At 36.4% G+C, this 22,794-nt stretch overlaps 1 protein-coding gene across 4 annotated transcripts in view; it reads right to left on the bottom strand.

The window, feature by feature from the left end:
- Nucleotides 1-22,794, bottom strand: part of NRG3 (neuregulin 3) — a 1,278,837-nt gene that overhangs the window by 242,842 nt on the left and 1,013,201 nt on the right. The window lies entirely within an intron of this gene.

Genomic DNA, 22,794 nt, shown 5'->3' with positions numbered 1-22,794 from the left:
CCAATATCCATGATGAACGTAGATGCTAAAATTCTCAACAAAATATTAGCAAAACAAAACCAGCAATACATGAAAAAAATCATACATCATGATCAGGTGGAATTTATTCTGGGAGACAAGGATGGTACAATATTTGAAAATTAATCAATGTGATTTATCACATAAACAAAAGGGAGGAGAAAAATCATATGATATTATTAATAGATGCAGAAAAATATTTGATAAAATCCAACACACATTTATATCAAAACTCTCAGCAAAGTGGGATTACAGAAAACATATCTCAACATGATAAAGGCCATTTATGACAAACCCACAGCCAACACCATAGTCAAAGGCCAAAAATTAAAAGCAATCCCTTTAAGATCAGGAACAAGGTAGGGGTGCCCTCTTTTACCACTCTTATTCAAAATTAATTTGGAAGTCCTAAGCACAGCAATCAGACAAGAAGAAGAAATAAAAGGTATTCAAATTTGAAAAGAAGTAAAACTATCATTATTTGCTGATGACATGATACTGTACATAGAAAACCCTAAAGTCTCAGTCAAAGAACTACTAGACCTGATAAATGAATTCAGCAATGTGGCAAGATATAAAATTAATATTCCAAAATTATTGGCATTTTTATACATCAACAATTTACTGTCTGAAAGAAAAATTAATAAAACAATCTCCTTCACTATTGCAACAACACCAAAATAAAGTACCAAGGAGCAAATTTATCCAAGAAGGTTAAAGACCTGTAGTTGGAAAATTATAAAGCATTGATAAAAGAAATCAAGGAAGATACAAACAAGTGGAAGCATATACCGTGTTCATGGATAGAAAGAATAAACATCATTAAAATGTCTATATGACCCAAAGTAATCTATAAATTCAATGCAATTCCTATTAAAATACCAATGGCATACTTCAAAGATATAGAAAAAATAATCCAATAATTTATATGGAACCAAAAAAGAACATAAATAACCGCAACAATCTTGAAAAAGAAGAAAAAAGTGGGTGGTTTCACACTTCCTGATATGACGTTATACTATAAGACCATTGTACTCAAAACAGCTTGTGAATGGCATAAGAACAGGCATACATATCAATGGAACAGAACAGAGAACCCAGAGAGAAACCCACACCTTTATGGACAATTGATATTTGACAAAGGAGTTAAGAGCAAACAATGAAGTAAAAACAGTCTCTTTAACAAATGGTGTTGGGAAAATTGGACAGGTACTTGCAAAAATATGAAACTAGACCACCAACTTACACCATTCACAAAAATAAACTCAAAATGGATAAAAAGACTTAAATATAAGTTGTGAAACCATAATCATCTTGGAAGAAAACATAGGCAGTAAGCTCTCCGACATCTCTCGCAGCAATATATTTGTTGATTTATCTCCACGGGCAAGTGAAATAAAAGACAGAATAAACAAATGGAACTGTATCAAGCTAAAAAGTTTTTGTATAGCTAAAGAGAATATGAACTAAATAAAAAGACAAGCCACACAAAGGGAAAACATATTCGCCAATATGTCTGATTAGGGGTTAATAACCAAAATTTATAAAGAACTTGTAAAACTCAACACCAAAGGAAGGTAAACAATACAATTAAAAAAAGGGTCAAAGATCTGAATACACACTTCTCCAAAGAGGACATACAGATGGCCAAAAGGCATTTGAAAAAATGTTCAATGTCATTAATCATTGGTTAAATGCAAATTAAAACCACAATGAGATACCACCTCACACCTGTCAGAATGGCGCTCATTAACAAAACAATACATAAGTGCTGGTGAAGGTGTGGAGAAAAGGGAATCTTCCTGCACTGCTGGTGGGAATGCAGACTGGTGCAGCCACTGTGAAGAACAGTAAGGAGATTCCTCAACAAATTCAAAATAGAACTGCCTTTTGACCCAACCATCCCACTTTTAGGAATATTTCCTAAGAAAACCAAATCACCGATTGAAAAGAAGAAATGCACCCCCATGTTTATTGCAGCATTGTTTACAATAGGCAAGATCTAGAAACAGCCCAAGTGTCCATCAGTGGACAAGTAGATTAAAAAGCAGTGGTACATATACACAATGGAATACTACATGGCCATGAAAATAAAGGAAATCTTACCTTTTGCGACAACATGGATGGACCTGGAGACTATTATGTTAAGTGAAATAAGCCAGTTAGAAAAAGAAAAATATCATATGACCTCACTCATTTGAGAAATCTAATGAACAATGTGAACTGAGGAACGGGATAGAGGCAGAGGACGGATCAAAGGGACCAGAGGGAAAGCAGAGGGAAAGGGATGAGAGGATGGGATCAGAGATGGGAAAAAGATTGGTGAAATTATGTGTACATAACACAGTGTTATAGAGAGTAGAAAAGCAAATCCTGGAGGGAAGGGGGAGGGTGCTGGGGGAAGGGGGAAGGGGGCTGTTGAGGGGAACATGGGATTGGGGGGAGATATATTTGGTGGGACACTTGAATCTATGTAAACACAATAAATTAAAATCAATAAAAATTAAAAATAAAAACAGACTTCTAAGGAATGTTGACAGAAAGTTATGTGGTTGAGTTCAGGATACTTGGGATGCTTTTATCTCAATAGGGCAGCACATTTCTTGTAGTGGGAAGCTACCTGATATATAATCAGTCTAAAGTGTGTTATAAAGTATATTACCTTAATTCTACAGGTTACGTAGAGACACCAAGGCAGGATACAGAAGAAGTTTTAGGAGGAGATTTATTAATAAGCTGGCTACATATGACTTACACAGGGTATAGCTAACCCAAATCGTGCAGCATCGAATATAGCTCTGAGGCTAGTTATATACACTTGATCACATACAGGTTGGGGGGAAAAGGAGGGGGATCATGAAACAATAGTCAATCATTAACAAGCTTACAACATTTGTCTATAGGATCTATTAAAAGGAAAAAAAACATTCTTATATGTTAAGACTTACAAGGTAACACAATAGAGATATATGTCATTTTACATATCAATATAATAGCTGTAAATGTCGTTTTACATATTAAAGACATTCCCAAATCTTCTAGTGTCTACCCCTGATCCCTGTTGCCACAGCGAAATGATTAGTTTAGGATAAGGAAAGTGGCCAAATGAAAATGCCCTTGCTAAAAGTGTTGGGGCTAGCTTATTAGGAAAAAGCTAGTTCCCGCTTGTTTATTTTATAAGTTTTTATACATATAAAAGATTTCAAGAGGGATGATTATTAAAAAGCATATAAAATGTTACAGAATGCAGGTTTTACAAGCAAGGGGGAGTTGGCTTGTTGATCCCTTTGTCTAGAGGTATAGTCACTCTCAGGACTCCAGGAGAGGAGGAAGAGTTAGGATCAGTGTAGGATATGTAAACACTGTCTCCTAAGGATCTTATTGAAGGGGAAGAGGAAGTTCTTTGTTGTCTAGCAAGTAGTGGCCTCAGTCCTTCCAGGGAACTATAGTTAAACTATGATTAGTTACTTTTTTTTTTCTTTTTAGAAAGGAGGCGTAAGGGGGCCTGACTCTTCCTTCCAAAATACTAATGTTAGTTTTTGCAATTCTTCGGCACCTTATCACAAGTGGATCAGTTTCTACTCTTGGTAATCACTTTGATCAGGGAAGGTAAAATTTGAGAAAAAGGTCAAGTTGAAATGTTGGAGCTCTGGAAACAGAGTGTGTTTTGACGGTCTGCTATCCCAACTGTAGCAAAAGGCAGTACTTGGAAACCAAAGATTGAAAAGGAAAAGAGTCATTTCCATTTATGAAGGCTCTGTGTTGCGGTGAAAGCTTCACCTCTGTTTTCTCATTTTAACTGCACTTTAAAATAGAGGGACCTGAGGCTTGGAGAGGATAAATGATTTTCCCAGGTATGATTACAGCAATTATAGTGATATGTAGCTAGCATTACCTATGCATGTACTATGTTCAAAACAATGTGCTACATGTTTTTGTGCCCAGGATCTTTTAATTTTCACTACAATCCTTTGAGAAGATATTATTTCTCCATTTTAAAGCCAAGGAAATGAATGAGTGGACAGTTTAAAGGACTTAGTCAAGATCACACAACTCAAAACTATTTATGCTTGAAGATAGGTGTGTCACACTCAAAACGCCACACTCTTTCTTCAACACAAAAGTAACTCCAAAGGCCATCTTTTCTTTATCTGCAATCTTCAAATGACATCAAAGATATCCTAACTTCTTTCATAACCTTTCAAAAACAAAGGAACCTTTCAGAAGAATTAGTTAAAAATAGCAAGATTTCTAAGATATAGCAATGAGATTATTGAATTAATGTTGGGCAAAAATGTGTCCGTTAGCAAAAATGAAATAAGCATGCCTTTTATTAATGAAGTTGTTTTCACTCCTAGATGCGTACTGTAATTGGATTTCTCTACCTATTCTGTTATGTAGAGTCTCACACAAATAAGTGCAAAAATATTGATATGCGATTTACAAATATGTTAGTCACAATATACACACTTCAAAAAACAACAACAAAACCAAACTTCCAAACCAACTCCACACCCATGTATCAAGATCTCTAGCTCCCTAGTCACACTACAACAAAATTGATGTATGTGTCTGCATCCCTTCAACCCAGGTACCCTTCACTGGAGGTAGAATGATTTAGAGAAAGGGCAGGGGTTTGGTTCTCGCAGACCTCTATTTGAATCCTAAATTCCCCACATAAGAGTCACGGAGCCTCAGACAAGTTTTCTAGCACTCTCGAAGTCATGACTTCCTCCATCATAAAACAACCATTTGTGTTACCTCAGAGAATTGATGTGAGAGTCAACACAATCACAATGGAAAGAACCTGGTGGATGGATGTATGTTCATGGATGGTCCCTCTCCTCCACATTAACCCTAGTGTTCCGCATAGTCAGGAACTGAAAGATATATATTTCCATTGTGAAATCACTATATCTGAGCAGACACCTTAAACTGAAAAGAATATGCCAGATTCTGAGAAGCTGTCATAATCTCTAGTGTTATTTTTTTTTTCTAGCCCATTAACTCTGCTTACCAATTTAATCACCCTGAACGGCACATTTATTTTCATTGCAGTTAGATCATGCAGAGTAGCTCCAGGCTTATTTGCGAGGTATGATATGTTCAAACCCTTCCTCACATCTCTTTTTTGCAGCTGTGCACCCCCCTCTACAACATTCACAGTCACATTTATCTGCGATACGACTCATTTGTGGCAACACACCAAGACTTCCCCTCTCTTTTTCTTGAGTGACCTATAGTCTACTTCCTAATGCCTAATTAAACATTTTTAAAATATATCTGATATCCATGATGAATTAGAGTAAAAGGAATTTGATTTTAAAAGTTCACAGTTAGAACAGGTAACCTCTAGTGGACTTTTACCATTCTTTAATCCACATCATTATTATTTTAACGTGCAGTTTGAAAACAAATTAAATCTATATCTAATGAATATTATCAGTAAAACTTACATATAAGAGACTTGGGAATTTTCCAGAAAACTGGAGAAAGCAAAGCATGGGGTAGCGATGAATCACACTGAGTGTTAAATTGAATGTGTCTTATGGAACAGATAATCTAAACTTACCATCACGTAATATGGACATTACGTAAAAAGAACCAATGCCATAGGAATTTGTGAGCACATCCATCCTCCAGAATATTGCTCTGCCTAGAAATTCTGTACACTCTTCAAACAGCATTTGAAAAATATAAGCCATGTTTGCTCCAGGTAAACAGGTCTTTTGTTGGCAATGTATCTGTCATATTTGAGTCTGAACTGAACCCAGGAGCGTGGCAAAAGGCAGCTGAAGATTACAATTTTCCATTTGCACGAAGTCTAAATTATGAACTCAATGGATACCAGTGACATGATGATTAAGCCTCAGTTCTATAACGCTACAGAGCTCGAGGCCTGTAACTCATTGTTGGAGGGCTTGGCACTCTGCTAACGACCTTTGTTCCATCGGGAACATGTTAGTTAATTTTGTGAAGACAGAAAGAAAAAAACAAAGAGAGTTTTCTAACACTACTTTGCCAGTGTGGCAAAGGAAACTGATAGAATCCCCACTTCAGGGATAACGTTTATATTTTTTTTCAGTCCTCTTCAGGCACACGCTCCATAATGATGTTTTGGTCAAACATGGACTACAAATACGACAGTGGTCCCATAAGATTATAATGAAGTTAAAATGTACAACTGCCTAGTGACCTGGTAGCTCAGGAGTTGGGAACCTTTTTGGCTGAGACAGCCATGAACGCCACATATTTTAAAATGTAATTCCATGAGAGCCATACAACAACCTGTGTACGTTACACATTATCCAATAAAAATTTGGTGTTGTCCCGGAGGACAGCTGTGATTGGCTCCAGCCACCTGCAACCATGAACATGAGTGGTAGGAAATGAATGGATTGTAATACATGAGAATGTTTTATATTTTAATGTTATTATTTTTTACTAAAGATTTGTCCGAGCCAGATGCAGCCATCAAAAGAGCCACATCTGGCTTGTGAGCCATAGGTTCCTGACCCCTGTGGTAGCTGGTATGATGTCATAGTGTAACACATCACTAATGCGTTTGTGGTGAAGCTGGTGCAAACCAACCAACTATACTGCCAATCATATAAAGTATAGCAATAAAACTATGCACAGTCCATAATGCTGGATAATAATAAAGAACTATGCTACTGCTTTTTGTGTTTATATACTATTTATTGTTATTTTAGTGTATTGTTTCTACTTAGTTAAAAAAATTGCTGTAAGATAGTATGCTCGGTTACGCTGACAGTAGCCTCATACATCTTGTATTTACTGTGTCTCTTTATTGCATTATTGTTTCTTGCATTTGATTTAATCTTCTGTCTTTTATACAGTAACATGTTGTACAGTCTTGTAGCCTATGAGCAATAGGCGATATCATACAGCTTGGTGTGTCGTCAGCTGTATCAATCTAGGTTTGTGTGAGTGCACTCTTACAATGTTTCCACAACAATGAAATTGCCTGATGATGCGTTTCTCAGAATGTCTTCCCATTGTTAAGCTGTGCATGACCGTAGTCTAATTCCCAATACATACTGATCCTAACACCGAAGATAAATTTCTTCAAATTCTGAAATTAAACATGCCACTGATACTGATACATTTAAATGGCTTAAATATGTACATCCAGACAGTTGCCACACTTTCGAAGAACAACTTTGTTCTAGCAAAATACACCAGTCTCTGCGTAATAGAAATATTCCAGAACATACCCAGTATTCCAGGATTTAGTGTCCTAAAATATCTTTGCTGTGTTTATTTTATTTTATTCTACTGTTTCTTCCTGGGAATAAATACACTGGTGACTTACCCTCATATATTTGCTTTTGTCCTTTCAGAAAGACTAAGTCAAGTGTTTTCCACCATTAGCTTCCCCAAATCTGCTGCACTTGTTAAGCCCAGTCACACAATTCTACAGGCAACTTTCCCAGCTCACTGTACTTCCAACTGCCCTGTGCATTGGCCACCCAGGCCATATCACAGCTGAGGACTTGGACTCTGGGCTTCAAGTCACTTTAAGGTAAAACTAACACTCAACCTGGATCACTCCTCATCACATTTAAAAACCTCTTTGGCTGGCATTTCATGATTTTGATCACCTTTTATTTTTCTCTTAATTTTGATATGGGGCGTTTTATAGCCTTGTTGCTTATCATCTGTAATTTCAAAATCTTTTGGCATAAAAATAGATGATTAGTAATATGTATGTCAATTATGTCATTTCTGTCATCAACAGCAAGAGTGGTAATGTTAACTAAGCAATGGCCTAAATATGCATCATGCATTCTCTCTTTCCTCACAGAACAGAGCACAGTCACATATTCCAAACTGGAATTCAACAATTGCCAAATGAGTTAATAATATTCATTTTGGTAAGGCTTAAAATATTAAGCTACGTTGATGTTACCAATAAACTGTGCTTCCCACTCCTGCTTGTAGATAAAAATAATTAGGTTGATAATAATTTATCTAGGATTTAGTCACTTGTAAAACCAAAAATCACAAGGAAAGCTCAGAAAAATCCTAATCAAATGTAAGAATTTCTCCAATGGGAAAGTAACGATATAGAAACCCAGAATACTCCTAGAAAACTTGTGTTAGTGTTACCTTGATTTTCAAATCACTGCTAATACAGTTTTTTTTAGTTGTCAGTAAAGGCATTGAAATCAAAGGTCAAATTCTATGCTAATGTGAGAAATTGATTCCAACCTCCTTTTCTGGTACATATAGGGCCAACAGTTTGAGTGTGTATCGCATACCTCTGTCCTCAGATACCTCCGTGGAGCCAGGACCATGGCAAGTGAAAGTCAAAGATGCTCATAGACACTATGTTCTAGTTGAATTGTAGTTAGGGTATAGGAACACTTGCATTGTAGGGAGTAATCTTGACGCACCCAGTGAACACAGTCAATGCCTCCCTGTTTTCTTAGCTCAGAGTCCTTCATGGGGACTGTGCCTGATACAATAGCCCATGTGGCTTCTGGCACAGTGTGTTTTGAGAAAGAGGAAAATGGTGGTGCGTAACTTTTTCAAGCCTGTGCTCAAAGATATTGCCTCATGTATGTAGAACAACGGTTTTCAACCCTTTTCATCTCATAGCACACATAAATGAATTACTAAAATTTTGCAGCACTTCAAAATATACAGTTTTGCCACTATGGCAAAAAAAAAAAGGCATAATTTTGACTCATTCACATTGCACAGCTATTGTTGTGTTGGCTGTTGTAATTTTTTTATTTGTCAATCTAAAGGAAAAGAGGTCAGTGTGCCTGACTAAAGATTCAGGTATTTCATGTCTTAAAAATTCGGCTGCAGTACATTGGTTGAAAATCAGTGTAGACTGAAAGTATTAAATGGCAAGTAATTGTAACACATTTGTAGAGAGTGATACTTTGAACAATGTTAGGGACATTTTGTGATATTTTTATGCATTCATTATTATTTTAATAGTTATCATACTGCAATTTTGCTGACTTGTGTTGTTTAAAACTCCTAAATCCTTCATGAACAAAAACAAGTTGAGAATCTATTGTCCTCAAAGCAGGCAAAGCCAGGGCAGAAACACATCCTTGAGTGACAGCTCACATTATTTTCTATGTGAATGAACTTGTCCTCCTGGAGCACAACTCCCAGCACAGTAAGTGTGGTCCAGCTACAACATCGACTACAGCTGAGATAAAATGATGTCAGAGAAGGCAGAGGAGTTATTGCAAGAGCCAGTGGTGGGATTCAAATAATTTAAAAACCAGTTCTCTGCCCTAATGATTGTTTTAAGTATAAAAACAATATACCAAAAGGTATTTTATTATTTCATGCATTTAATACTTAAATAAGAATAATAAGAGGTACACAAAACTAGATTCTGTTATAAGATTTTTAAAATATTAATAAAAATATTAAATAATACTTGACAAAAACCAATAAAACTGTTAAGATATTTCCATATTGTTTCTTGATTAGTGTCCTCACTGGCAATTTTCTTTGCTTTTATCTGAGTGTCATTGGCTATGTGCTTCTTTTTTTTTATTCATTTTTTTTTTTTTGAGAGAGAGAGAGGGAGAGAAATAGGAAGAGAGAGAGAGAGAAGGAAGAGGCAGGGGGAGCCGGAAACATCAACTCTCACATGTGCCTTGACCGAGCAAACCTGGGGTTTTGAACATGCGATCTCAGCTTTCCAGGTCAACTCTTTAGCCACTACACCACCACAGGTCAGGCTATGTGATTTATTCTACACTATTTTTAACTGTAGGGGTAGGATCCCATTCCTTTAGAAGTAGGCCGATTAGACTCATAGTCATTGTGTTAGACGTATTAGAAACAAGTGACTTCCCTTCTCTGAATGTATTATGTTCATCTCTGAAAAGCCCCTTTCCCCTTCTGCAGAATTTACAGCAATCATTCTGACAATATTTTTAGCTCTTTGAACACTTTCAGGAATTGCATAGTTCTGGGAATTTTTAAAAATGTTTTCCACAAAATCTCAATAATCATTAATATTAATTTGGTAAAATTTTGGTAAAAATGTCATTAAATACAAGCAATTGTCCTTCAGCTGCTTTCCATAGAACTAGTACTTCTTTAATATTCTAGTAATCTGGCTCCAAAAAATTGAGAAATTGATTACAAGTAAAAAAATTTGGTATCAGTTCTGCCAAACCAGTGAGAACCAGCTGAATCCCACCCCTGGCAAGAGCCCATTTTACAGATGGCAATGGGATGTGAGCAAAGCTGGTGGGGAGGCCAAGGAGGGAACACATTTGAGACATACTTTGGAATGGAAATGAGCAGAAGAAGACATTTGATGAAAAGGCAGGCTGAGAGGAAGAGAGTTGGGAGAGAGGCTTTGGAGTTTGGAGTCTGATAATGTCAGAGAAAAGAGACACAGTTTCCCAAGTTACAGAATTTCAGATGATTTGTCGATTTAAGCACAAAGTAGATAGTTCGTGCTTACACAGTCTACCTAAGATGCCAGTGAGGCACCAAAACGGCTGCTGGCTATTTATGTGTGGACCAGGTCACAGACAGAGTGGCACATTTAGAATACAGGCATGTTTAAGTTCATTGAAATTTTAGAAGCTGTTGTTGCCACTGAGTAGAGTGAACTGAAGGAAGTGGCCTTGTGTGCCTGGGAGATTCTCATATATATGAGAGAGCCATGGGAAGTGACCCTCCTGTGGCAGCAAGGAGAGGAGGGAGCCCTGGTCTGTGTCTCATCCTCTGCTCCCTGTCCTTCTGCCTCCTCTGAAATCTCATTGGCCTCCTCCTCTCCCTTCTTTGGTATCTCCCTGTACTTCTGAGGATGGCAGATGGGTCAGAACAGATTTTTCTAGCATTATGGGCCTAAAGCTCCCTCTCCTGTCATTTTTGAAAAGTTATAATATATATACAATATATACATATATATATATACATATCTCCCCTCACATTTTCTGATAATGCAGCTTCAGTTCCCTTTTCCTTTTCAACCATTTCCTTTGCTTCTACTGTAGCTGCTCTGATAAATGTGAGTTTTCTCTCTCCAGTTTCTCATCAGCATAGGTTTTTGCCATGGAGGGAAGCTTCATTTAATTAGTTTGGAGAGTCCTTGGGGCCCAGACTTCTCCAGCACTTTCAGACCTCACTGTAAATTCCATAGTCTCACCCCCAAAATGGTTCGGTTGCTGCTCCACAGTGGACCCAACACATGTCCAGTGGGAGTTTTTTTTTTTGGCAATTTGGGGTTACTAATGGGCTTTGAGGATCTTATTTTAATATTAAGTGAATAAGCCTTTTGCATTGTACTCAATGATGTGTGTTTAAATTAATAATAAAGTGTTTTGAATATCTTAGTATTGAGTAAAATTGATATGTCAGGAGGCTGTACCTTATCCATAACCTCATATAACCCTGAAAATTCATACATCTGTTTCAGAAGTTGCATTAAAGTTGTGAGGACACTGGACAGACTTTATGGGCAGTGGGATGTAACCTGCTTTTAAGAACACATAACCAATATTAATTGTTTGGCAAAGGAAAAGATACCAATGAGATTTCAGAGAGAAACTCTGAAGGAAAGTAGGAGCTTCTTTTTGAGTTAAGGAGACTTTAATGTATTATTTTAAGTATGAGAAGAATTAGGAGAGATGAGATTGAAAGGCAAGTATTGAATAAGGAATATAGTCCAAATGAATACAATTCTAAGCATTTTAAAAGGCTTTTAATAAAGGGATTAATTTTGAAACACACACACATGTGTGCACACATATGCACGAAACCCCTCCCTTGTGACAGTAAATTATCATCAAACATTTGTTTGAAGATCTCTAGTACTGCAGATCCAATTACTCCAGAAAAGACTCAAAGAGAGATCTTTGTTTTATTGATGGGAAGACTTTATTGCCTGCATTTTTGCACATGAGTTTTATTCACTCTTTCTGAGTGCCAGCCACAGAGAAGAAATTAATTTGTCTCTATGATGTGAAAAATATGAGCTTTTGGTGAGGAAGAAAGATTAGTTTCCTTTTGTCTAGCACCAATGACACATTTGAATGAGTAGCTGCTATTCTACTTGTGCGATATAAGCATAGAGGAAGAAAGTATACAAGAGTGTAAGATAATGGAGGAAAAGAGTTACAGTGCAGAATGATGCTAGCCATCTCCACTCATCTACTCAGTAAAAGGATATTTTTCTGAAAAGGTGTCCATCTGAGCCCAGATCCATTTTGTGACAGGTGGAAGCCTACGCTTGAGGGCAACTTGGTTGGTTCTACTCAAGAGCCATCTGGTCTGCAGCCAAGTCTAGCTCTTAGGAATGTGGCAGTGCCTGTAATTAATATTCTTTCTTCTGCTTATTAAGCATTGCATTCAGTCACAAAAGCTTTAGCCTTTAGGGAGTAAACAGAATAAGAAAGTGAACATATTTGGTTTTTATTAAACCAAAAAAAAAATTGCTGGGCTCAGTTTAATAAGCATCAACTTACACCTACTAATTGAGAAAATGTTTAGGCCAACGAATTTATTTTGGTCACATAGAAATTACAGCAGACCAGTTAACTCTGAAGCTTTGGAAAATATAGAGATTCCATGGAATACCAGACTTAGGTGATGTTAGTTATCCCAAGGAATAATTTGTGGGAAAGAGGGGGGATTTAATCATGGATTTATGGTGTATTAATTGTTTCACCAAAAAAAAATTATGAATAACTTTCTGAGTAGTAGAAATGAGAAACAGTAACAGAAAGACTTTTGAAGGTGTAAGGTGAATTTGACTTCCAGAGTTTCCACCTTATGTTATTTATAATGTTCAGTTTTGAACAAATAGTTATGCACCCCACCCCACCCCCACACAAGATGTATGGCCAATGAAAAGAAAATAAAGCAAAAAAGTCAATAGAAATCTCTGTGAGGGAGACCAGATATTGTACTTACTAAAAATAAATGCAAAGTCAGCAATCAGAAATATTTTCAAGTAACTACAGAAGTGTATATCAAAATAAGGGGGGAGGGTACTTGAGTGAATTGGGAAGGGGGAGGCAATAGGGAAAGGGTATAAAGAGGGACAAATATAAGGTGACAGAAATGATTTGACTTTGGGTGATGGGTATACAACATAATCAATAATTCAGTGCTATAGAAACGTTCACCTAAAACATATGTACTCTTTTTTTTTTTTTACAGAGACAGAGCGAGAGTCAGAGAGAGGGATAGATAGAGACAGACAGACATTAATGAAGTGAGATGAGAAGCATCAATCATTAGTTTTTCATTGCGACACCTTAGTTGTTCACTGATTGCTTTCTCATATGTGCCTTGACCATGGGGCTACAGCAGACCGATTGAGCCCTTGCTCAAGCCAGCAATCTTGGGTCCAAGCTGGTGAGCTTTGCTCAAACTACATGAGCCTGTGCTCAAGCTGGCGACCTCGGGGTCTTGAACCTGGGTCCTCCGCATCCCAGCCCGATGCTCTATCCACTGCACCAGCACCTGGTCAGGCAGCTGTAACCTATATACTCTTATTGATTAATGTCACCCTAAATAAAATTTTAAAATTAAAAATAAATAAATAAATAAACTTGTCTTAATAATGAGGTAGTATTCTTCTATACAAGAGATTGATTCTGCTTTAATACTCCTAAAGATGGTTTGTCTGTAATTTTTATTTTTTCTATATTTATTATAGTAATATAATTAATATAATTCTCACTTAATAAAAGAATATTTAAGTGAAGTAATGAGAACAATGCCCCACTAAATAAAGATTATAAATAATGATATAAAATTATCTTTAAAGTATCAGGTAGGTAATATGTCAGTGAAATGTATAGCAAATGAAATAATGAATTCACTAGAGGGCCTCAACAGTAGATTTCAATAGGAAAAAAATAACAAGAGAACTTGAAAATAGCTCATTTTAGATGACTTAGTTTGAGAAACAGAAAAAAAATAAATTAATAAAAGTGAACAGAGCCTCAGAAATTCATGGAACACCACAGATCATACTGACATAGGCATAGATAAAATGCCAGAAGAAGAAGAGAGAAAACACAAAGAAAAAATATTTAAAGAATGACTGAAAAAATCCCAAAATTTGTTAAAAGACATTAATTTACACATTGAGGAAGCTCAAAGAACTTCAAAGATAAACTTAAAGAGATTCTAATCTAGACACATCATTACCAAACTGTCATAAAAAAAGACAAGGATAAATTCTTGAAAACATTAAGAAATAATGAATCACATTCAAAATATCCTCAATAAAATTATCAGCATTTTCTCATCAGAAACCACAGAGGTCAGGGTGCAGTGAGAGGGCTTACTTTAAATGTTAAAAAAAAAAAAAGCTGACCAAGAATTCTATATTTAGCCAAAGTATCCTTCAAGACTGAGGCAGGGTGTTATGATGTTATACATCAAAAACAGACAGAATTTGTCACTAGCAGACATGTCCCATAAGAAATAAATACTAAAGCAAGTCCTTCTAGCTGAACTCAAAGAATATGCTATAGTACCTCAAATCCACATTAAGAAATTAGCAACAATAATAAGGATAGCTACATAGATAAACAGTCAATAAAGTATAATGTCTGTAACTCATATTCCCCTATGTGATTTAAAAGACAACTAAATAAAGCTGTAATTATAAAATGTTATTGGTGAGATTATGATGCATAAAGAAATAACCTGTATGATAATAACAATACTGCTATCAAGCAAAGTTTTTTATATACTCTTGAAAGTAAGTTGTTTTTATCTGAACTAGATTGTTTTAAGCTAAGATGTAGTGTAATATGCAGGCCATTGGTTAAGAAAATAAAAAATTTAAACCTATAGATTAAAACATGGAAATAAAATGGTAATCTAAATATATCTGTCTAATAAAAAATAAGATTGTGATGGAAGAATATGGAACAAAGAAAGGTACACAATGAAAAAAAAATAACAGAGGCCAAACTAAATCCTGCCTTATCAGTAATTGTATTAAATGTAAATGAGTTAAACATTATGTTTAAAAGGCAGATATTAGCACAGGGGTCAGGAACTTTGGCTTCCGAGCCAGATGTAGTACTTTTGATGGCTGTATCTGGCTCGCAGATAAATCTTTAATAAAAAAATAATAACGTTAAAAATATAAAACATTCTCATGTATTACAATCCATTCATTTCCTACCACTCATGTTCATGGTTGTGGGTGTCTGGAGCCAATCACAGCTGTTTTCCTGGACAACACCAAATTTTTATTGGATAATGTGCTAACATACACAGGTCATTGTATGGCTCTCACGGAATTACATTTTAAAATATGTGGCATTCATGGCTTTCTCAGCCAAAATGTTTTCCAAACCCTGTATTAGCAGAATGTATTTTTTTAAAGATTTTATTCAATTTTCCAGAGAGAGGAGAGAGAGAGAGAGAGAGAGAGAGAGAGAAGGAGGGAGGAGCAGGAAGCACCAACTCCCATATGTGCCTTGACCAGGTAAGCCCAGGGTTTCGAACCAGCGAACTCAATGTTCCAGGTCGACGCTTTATCCACTGCGCCACCACAGGCAGGCTGTATTTTTTTTTAAATCCAAGTCTATGTCATCTACAAGAAGCACACTTAAAACTCAAATTTTCAAACAGACTCAAAGTAATAGAAAAAAATACAATGCAATCATTGAACAAAATAGAATTTGAGTGGCTATAATAATATCACACAAAATAAACTGATAATTGAAAAGAAGACACAAAGAATGAGAGAAAATATTTGCTCACACATTTGCTGGTGGAAATGTAAAATGTTGGAGCTGCTTTGAAAAATTCTTTGCAGTTATTCAAAACGTTAAAAATGGAATTACCGGCCCTGGCCAGTTGGCTCAGTGGTGGAGCGTCGGCCTGGCGTACAGAGGTCCCGGGTTCGATTCCCGGCCAGGGCACACAGGAGAGGCGCCCATCTGCTTCTCCACCCCTCCCCCTCTCCTTCCTATCTGTCTCTCTCTTCCCCTCCTGCAGCCGGGGCTACGTTGGAGCAAGGATGGCCCGGGCGCTGGGGATGGCTCCTTGGCCACTGCCCCAGGTGCTAGCGTGGCTCTGGTCACAACAGAGTGATGCCCCAGAGGGGCAGAGCATCGCCCCCTGGTGGGAAGAGTGTCGCCCCCTGGTGGGCGTGCCGGGTGGATCCCGGTCGGGTGCATGCGGGAGTCTGTCTGTCTCTCCCCGTTTCCAGCTTCAGAAAAGTGCAAAAAAAGAAAACAAACAAAAATGGAATTACCATATGATCCAGCAATTCTACTCCTAAGTATATATTCCAGAAGTAATGAAAACATATATATACATAAAATGTTCATAGCAGCATTATTTCATAAAAGCCTAAATTGTGGAACAATCCAAATGTTTATTAACTGAAGAATAAACAAACAATATTTGTTATAGCCATATACTCTAATGCCATTTTGCAATAAGAAGAATGACACAGGCTACAACATGGGTGAGCCTTACATGCATTATGCATTTAATAAAAAAAAAAACCAGAAACCTAGCAAAAACAACTAAAAAAACCCTTATGATATGATTTCATTTATGATATGTCCAGAATGGAAAAATTCATATAAACAAAAACAATATTAGTGATTATTAAAGGATGAAGGTGGTTTCCAGTAGATATGAAATTTCATTTTGTGGTATATAATAATATTTTAAAATTAAATGGTGGTGATGAGTTTCACAATTCTGTGTATATATTAAAAGTAACTGAATTGAATGTATTGAACTTACATACCACATGAATTTCATGATATGTAAATTAAATACAATTTTTTTAAAAAAGATGAAAATAAGAATGATGACAAAGTATTTCTCAGTAATATTAAATTCTAGAGAACAGCAAAAATATTTTAAAGCACTCAGAAAAAATATATCATCCTAGAATTGTACACAAAACTGTCTATCGAGTAAGACAAAGTAAAGACATTTTAAAGATTTTTAGAGCCCATCAGAGTTTACCAATCTTGAATTTTACTGAAAAAAAAAGTCCTATAATGAAAAGAAAAATGAATGTAGCATACTAGAACTTCAGCAAGGATGATATAAGATTGACATTAAAAAATTCTATGTACCAAAAATAGTCCCTTAGTATAACTAATGGAAAATGAATGCCATTTATAATAGCAACAATGTCTCTAAAGCAGTTAGAAATAAACTTTAAAAAAATGTGCAAGATCATTATAGAGAAAATATAAATATAGAAAATCAATTAAACAATGTAGTATGTTCATGAAAGGGCTCAATTTTGTGAAGATAAAAAATGTCCCTTAAACTAGTAATTCCAATGCAATTCTAATAAGAGTTGCTTAAACTTGACAAATTTTCAAAAAATTATACAGAAGGGCTGAACTCAATAATAAATTAATGAAGGGATTTGCCTTGCCTGATATTAAGATATAGGATAAACCTATAATAGATATGAGAATGTAGAGGTAAAATAAAGCAAAAACAATAGATCACTTATAAATGAACACTCTTACACAGCATATTGATATAATAAAGGTAATAATAAATAAAGTTTAAAAATAAAAAATAACATCCTTTATTATTAATCACCTAAACCTAAATAACCTCCAACACATATATGGAAGACAGCATCATGTTTTCTTGATAGAAGGAGTAGGAGATAAAATGTGGAAGTGTTGGACACTTCCATAAAACTGCAATTTTTGATTCTCTTAAATAATTTTTCTTAAATAAATATGGTAAAATATTAACATTTAATTAATTTAGGCAGGGGTGCACATGCATAGTTCCAGTTAGGATTAAGTAAAATAACATACTTAGAGTTACTGGTTCAAACTAGGACTTTGATACATATTATTTTCATCTTTCTTTCTTCAAATGATAGATATTTTATTCTCTTTTGGTAATACAGCATCAAGGAAAATCTGGAAATTTCTTACCTTAATAATTTTATTTGTTGATAATAACAACATAAGATTAACCAGAGATTTCTCTTAGTGAATTAGTTCAGAGTCTTTTACTTTCAAACAAGGAAGTAACAACAATGCTAGATTCTCTAATTTCAACCAAAATGAAAATAATTTGAACTATCAAGCAAAGTAGAAACAGACTCATATATAAAGGGCAGGCTGGGCCTTGACTGGTTAGCTTAGTCAGTAAAGAGTATCATCCCAAACAAGGTTGTGAGTTTGAGCCACTGGTCAGGGTACACACATGGAAAGCAACCAGTGAATGCACGACTGAGTGGAACAACAAATAAATGCTTTCTTTCCCCCTCCTCTCTTTCTCCCTTCTTCTCTCTGTCTCTAAAAACAAGTTAAAAAAAAATTAAGCCTAGGCCGGATAGTTTGGTCAGTTGGAGCATCTTCCTGAGAGCAGAGGTTGCCATTGCCAGTTTGATTCTTGGGCTAGGGCACATACAGGAGCAGCTCCATGTTCCTGTCTCTTTTCCCTCCTCCTCTCTAAATAAATAAATAAATAAATAAATAAATAAATAAATAAATAGCTGGCTGACAGCTGTGGGATGGGGGTGGGGCTGCGTAAAGAATGTAGAGGAATTAAATTTAAAAAGGACAAAAAAATAAAAAACTCATGTACATGGACAACAGTGTTGGTGATTGCTGGAGCCAGAGGAACAGGTGGGAGAGGTTAAGAAGGGTATGAAGGGATAATGGGTGATGGACAATACTCTATCTGGGGGGGGGTAAACACACAACATGGTAGACAGAAATGTGTTGTAGAATTGGACACCTCAAACTTGTATAATTGTGTCAACCAGTGAAACTCCAATAAATTCACTAAAAAAAGTACAACAGCCTGACCTGTGGTGGTGCAGTGGATAAAAGCATCCACCTGGAACACTGAGGTCACTGGTTCGAAACCCCGGGCTTGCCTGGTCAGGGCACATATGGGAATTGATGCTTCGTGCTCCTCTCCCATTTGTCTCTCTCATTCTCTCTCTCTCTCTCTCTCTCTCTCTCCCTCTCTCTCTCCTCTCTCAAAATGAATAAATAAATAAAATTTAAAAAAGATTTTTAAAGAGCAACAAACATAATTTGTAAAGGGCTCTTTTGAGTCATTTTGTTTGAGCAACTTTCTAAATTTTTTAATAAAAAATATTCTTAAAGAAATTTTAAACTTTATTTCTCTAGCTATATGCTTTAAACTGGATATATAGCATAAAATTAAAATTTTTTCTTAATTCTAGGTTTGTTATAGCCTGGAATGGCCTTTGACAAAAATAATGGTAATATACCCAAGTGTTTCTCTCCAGATGAGAGCCTGTACAAGTGGGCTCAAACTCAAAACATAGGATGGGCTTGGCATCTGTATTTCAGTTTTGATATTCAGATATGGTGATCTCCATTCTTCATTTCTACACACTGAAAAGGTAATAACAGGCAAAACCAGGTAATTCCAGGTGGACTCCAGGAAGCTGAAAAATGCCAGTTTCTTAGGTAAGAAACAGCTTGAGTCTGGACTTTAAAGCACAGGTGTATAATAGCCAAAGAAACAGAGGGAGTTGTTCAGGCTTATTTTAGGAGAAAAATAAAATAAAGCAATACAGGTAGTTCATCTATTACATTTGCCAATGCCTATGGAGTAAATTCCTATGGCCTAAAATTTCCTTCTGTAACATCTAAGTCCTAGAAATTTCCTACTGCTTTTTCAAGGTGCAGCATCTACATAGCCTATTCCTCATTTACCTAGACATTACATTTGCTTTATTTATGCATTCACTAGATAATATACTGACTTCGAGTCTTCAAAACAGATTACTTAAGAAGTAAGATTTTAGACCTGAAGATGGCAGTGGAGTAGGCAGACGCACAGATGCCCAGCTCACACCACCAAACTGGATTACAAATTAATTAAAAAACAATCAGCATGAAAAATCAACTCTGGACTACAAGAACAGCTCTCAAAAACCAAGGAGCAAAGAAGAAGCCACAAGAAACCTGGTAGAGAGCGGCTGAATCTCCCCTGCTTACAGGAACAGAGGGAGGGTGAATTTCTTCTCTCAGAGACACAGACTTCTAATAATGATACTTTCTTAATAAGGCTACATTAGATATGCTAAAAACAAAACTAACCAAAAAACCCTGTATTCTCACAAGATGCTAATTAAATAATTATGCGGACCTTATTCTCGATAGAGATCACGTCAGGAGAAGGTGGCTCATTTTTTTTTTAAAATGATGTGTCACCAATCTCAAGTTCAGATCGCCCTCTTATCAGTTAAGTAACTTTCTTGTTTACCTAAAATATTATTGAATCTCCTGGCTCAGCACCATGTAGAGGAACCTGTCCAGGTCAATTAAGACATCCTAGTTGGTCAAACAACAGCTCAGATAAGGGCCTAATATCCAAAATATACAAAGGACTCATAAAACTCAACAATAAACAAACAAACAAACAAACAATCCAATAAAAAAATGGGAAGAGGATATGAACAGACACTTCTCCCAGGAAGAAATACAAATGGCCAACAGATATATGAAAAGATGCTCATCTTCTTTAGCTATTAGAGAAATGCAAATCAAAACGGCAATGAGATACCACCTCACACCTGTTCGATTAGCTATTATTAGTAAGACAGGTAATAGCAAATGCTGGAGAGGCTGTGGAGAAAAAGGAACCCTCATACACTGTTGGTGGGAATGTAAAGTAGTACAACCATTATGGAAGAAAGTATGGTGGTTCCTCAAAAAACTGAAAATAGAACTACCTTATGACCCAGCAATCCCTCTACTGGGTATATATCTCAAAAACTCAGAAACATTGATACGTAAAGACACATGCAGCCCCATGTTTATTGCAGCATTGTTCACAGTGGCCAGGACATGGAAACAACCAAAAAGCTCATCAATAGATGACTGGATAAAGAAGATGTGGCACATATACACTATGGAATACTACTCAGCCATAAGAAATGATGACATCGGAACATTTACAGCAAAATGGTGGGATCTTGATAACATGATACGAAGCGAAATAAGTAAATCAGAAAAAACCAGGAACTGCATTATTCCATACGTAGGTAGGACATAAAAGTGAAACTAAGAGACATTGATAAGAGTGTGGTGGTTACGGGGGGAGGGGGGAATGGGAGAGGGAAAGGGGGTGGGGAGGGGCACAAAGAAAAAAAGATGGAAGGTGACAGAGGACAATCTGACTTTGGGTGGTGGGTATGCAACATAATTGAACGACAAGATAACCTGGACTTGTTATCTTTGAATATATGTATCCTGATTTATTGATGTCACCCCATTAAAAAAATAAAATTATTAAAAAAATTATTATCTGAAAAGACATCCTACTTGGGCCTTATCTCTTCATGGCCCCACTGGTCCTGGTAAAGGCCAATTAATTTCAGCGAGCAGGTTAACTAAGCACACAGATGGACCAGTTAGCAATCTTCAAAGCTCTCAGGGACCAGGTAGTGATATAAATGTAAGTCTAGAGCTAGATGTAAAGCAAAAAATAAGCAGTGGGTTCTAAACCTAACATAGAGGCATTCAAATTCTATTTGTTTTACAAACACTGCTTCAGTCAGATAATACATTAGCAGACAGTCAGCCTAGAGATCCACCCATGTGCACTTATGCCAAAAATTTACAACTCTGGATGTCTCCTTTATGGTCCTGTTCTGACTCTTCCTGTCTCATTACTTGAACTATTCCATAGCGTTAAGAATGCAATCTTCACATGCCAGTTTGACTAAATAGGTCCCTTCAACTGTTTTCCTGGTAGGAATTGCTTTATTTTTTTGTGGCAACAAAAATAAGTTGGCACAAGCACATGATGAACCAAAGTCCAGCTCTGTCTCTCTCACTGTGCACTCCCACCAAGCCCATCCTCCAAAGTCATTAGAGCTGCAGTCAGTGACAACTACATGACAACTGTACAATCCTGTCATCAGGGACATCATGAACACGTGCTTAAAACTTAAACCTCTGTCGCACATACCCTCAAACCTAAAAACCAACCAATAAACAAAAAACACCTTATAAGATTTACTAAAACAATAAAAATAAAAAGTCTCATTTTCTTAGGACTACATACTTCACGGCAAAAGGCAAATTTTCACCTACAGGAGCAACTGTTTATCAAATGTTTCCTTATTATGTTTTGCAGAGTGTTCATGACATTGACTCCCATCAAATGCCCAGCATTACAACCACAGGGCATCATCTGAAGAACAGAGAAGAACCTTGGTTATGTTGGCATTGAATTTCATTTTATTCCATTGCCAGTTAAATTTTATATGTGTTTTTTCCCCTCCGATAACTGCTCACAATCTATTTTTTCAATTTACCCAAGTTTTCCTGATTTGTAAATTTATCAAAGAAATAATAGAAATAATCTTGCCCATGTTTAAAACAATTGAGGGGGATCTGAAGATGGCAGCAGAGTAGGCAGACGCACAGACACCCAGCTCACACCACCAAACTGGATTACAAACTAATTTATGAAAAATCAGTGTGAAAAACCAAATCTGGACTATAAGAACAGCTCTTAAAAACCAAGGAGCAAAGAAGAAGCCACACAAACCTGGTAGGGAGCACCTGAATCTCCCCTGCTTACAGGAACGGGGTGGGGGGTGAGGCTGAGAGCCCAGAAGGGATCTCACTCCAAGCAAAGAACAGAAAATACTGCTCCCAGCCACTTACCTGGTGACCAGGGAATGAGGTATGTTGAAAGGGCCAGCTTGTCTTCCAAAAAGAAAGAAGAGAAAGAGAGAAAGATGAGGAGGGGCAGAGGAATGCATGGGACGACCTCAGA

Source organism: Saccopteryx bilineata, chromosome 9, assembly GCF_036850765.1.
Source record: "Saccopteryx bilineata isolate mSacBil1 chromosome 9, mSacBil1_pri_phased_curated, whole genome shotgun sequence".
Classification (NCBI taxonomy): Eukaryota; Metazoa; Chordata; class Mammalia; order Chiroptera; family Emballonuridae; genus Saccopteryx; species Saccopteryx bilineata.
This window is presented reverse-complemented; position numbering and strand designations above follow the sequence as displayed.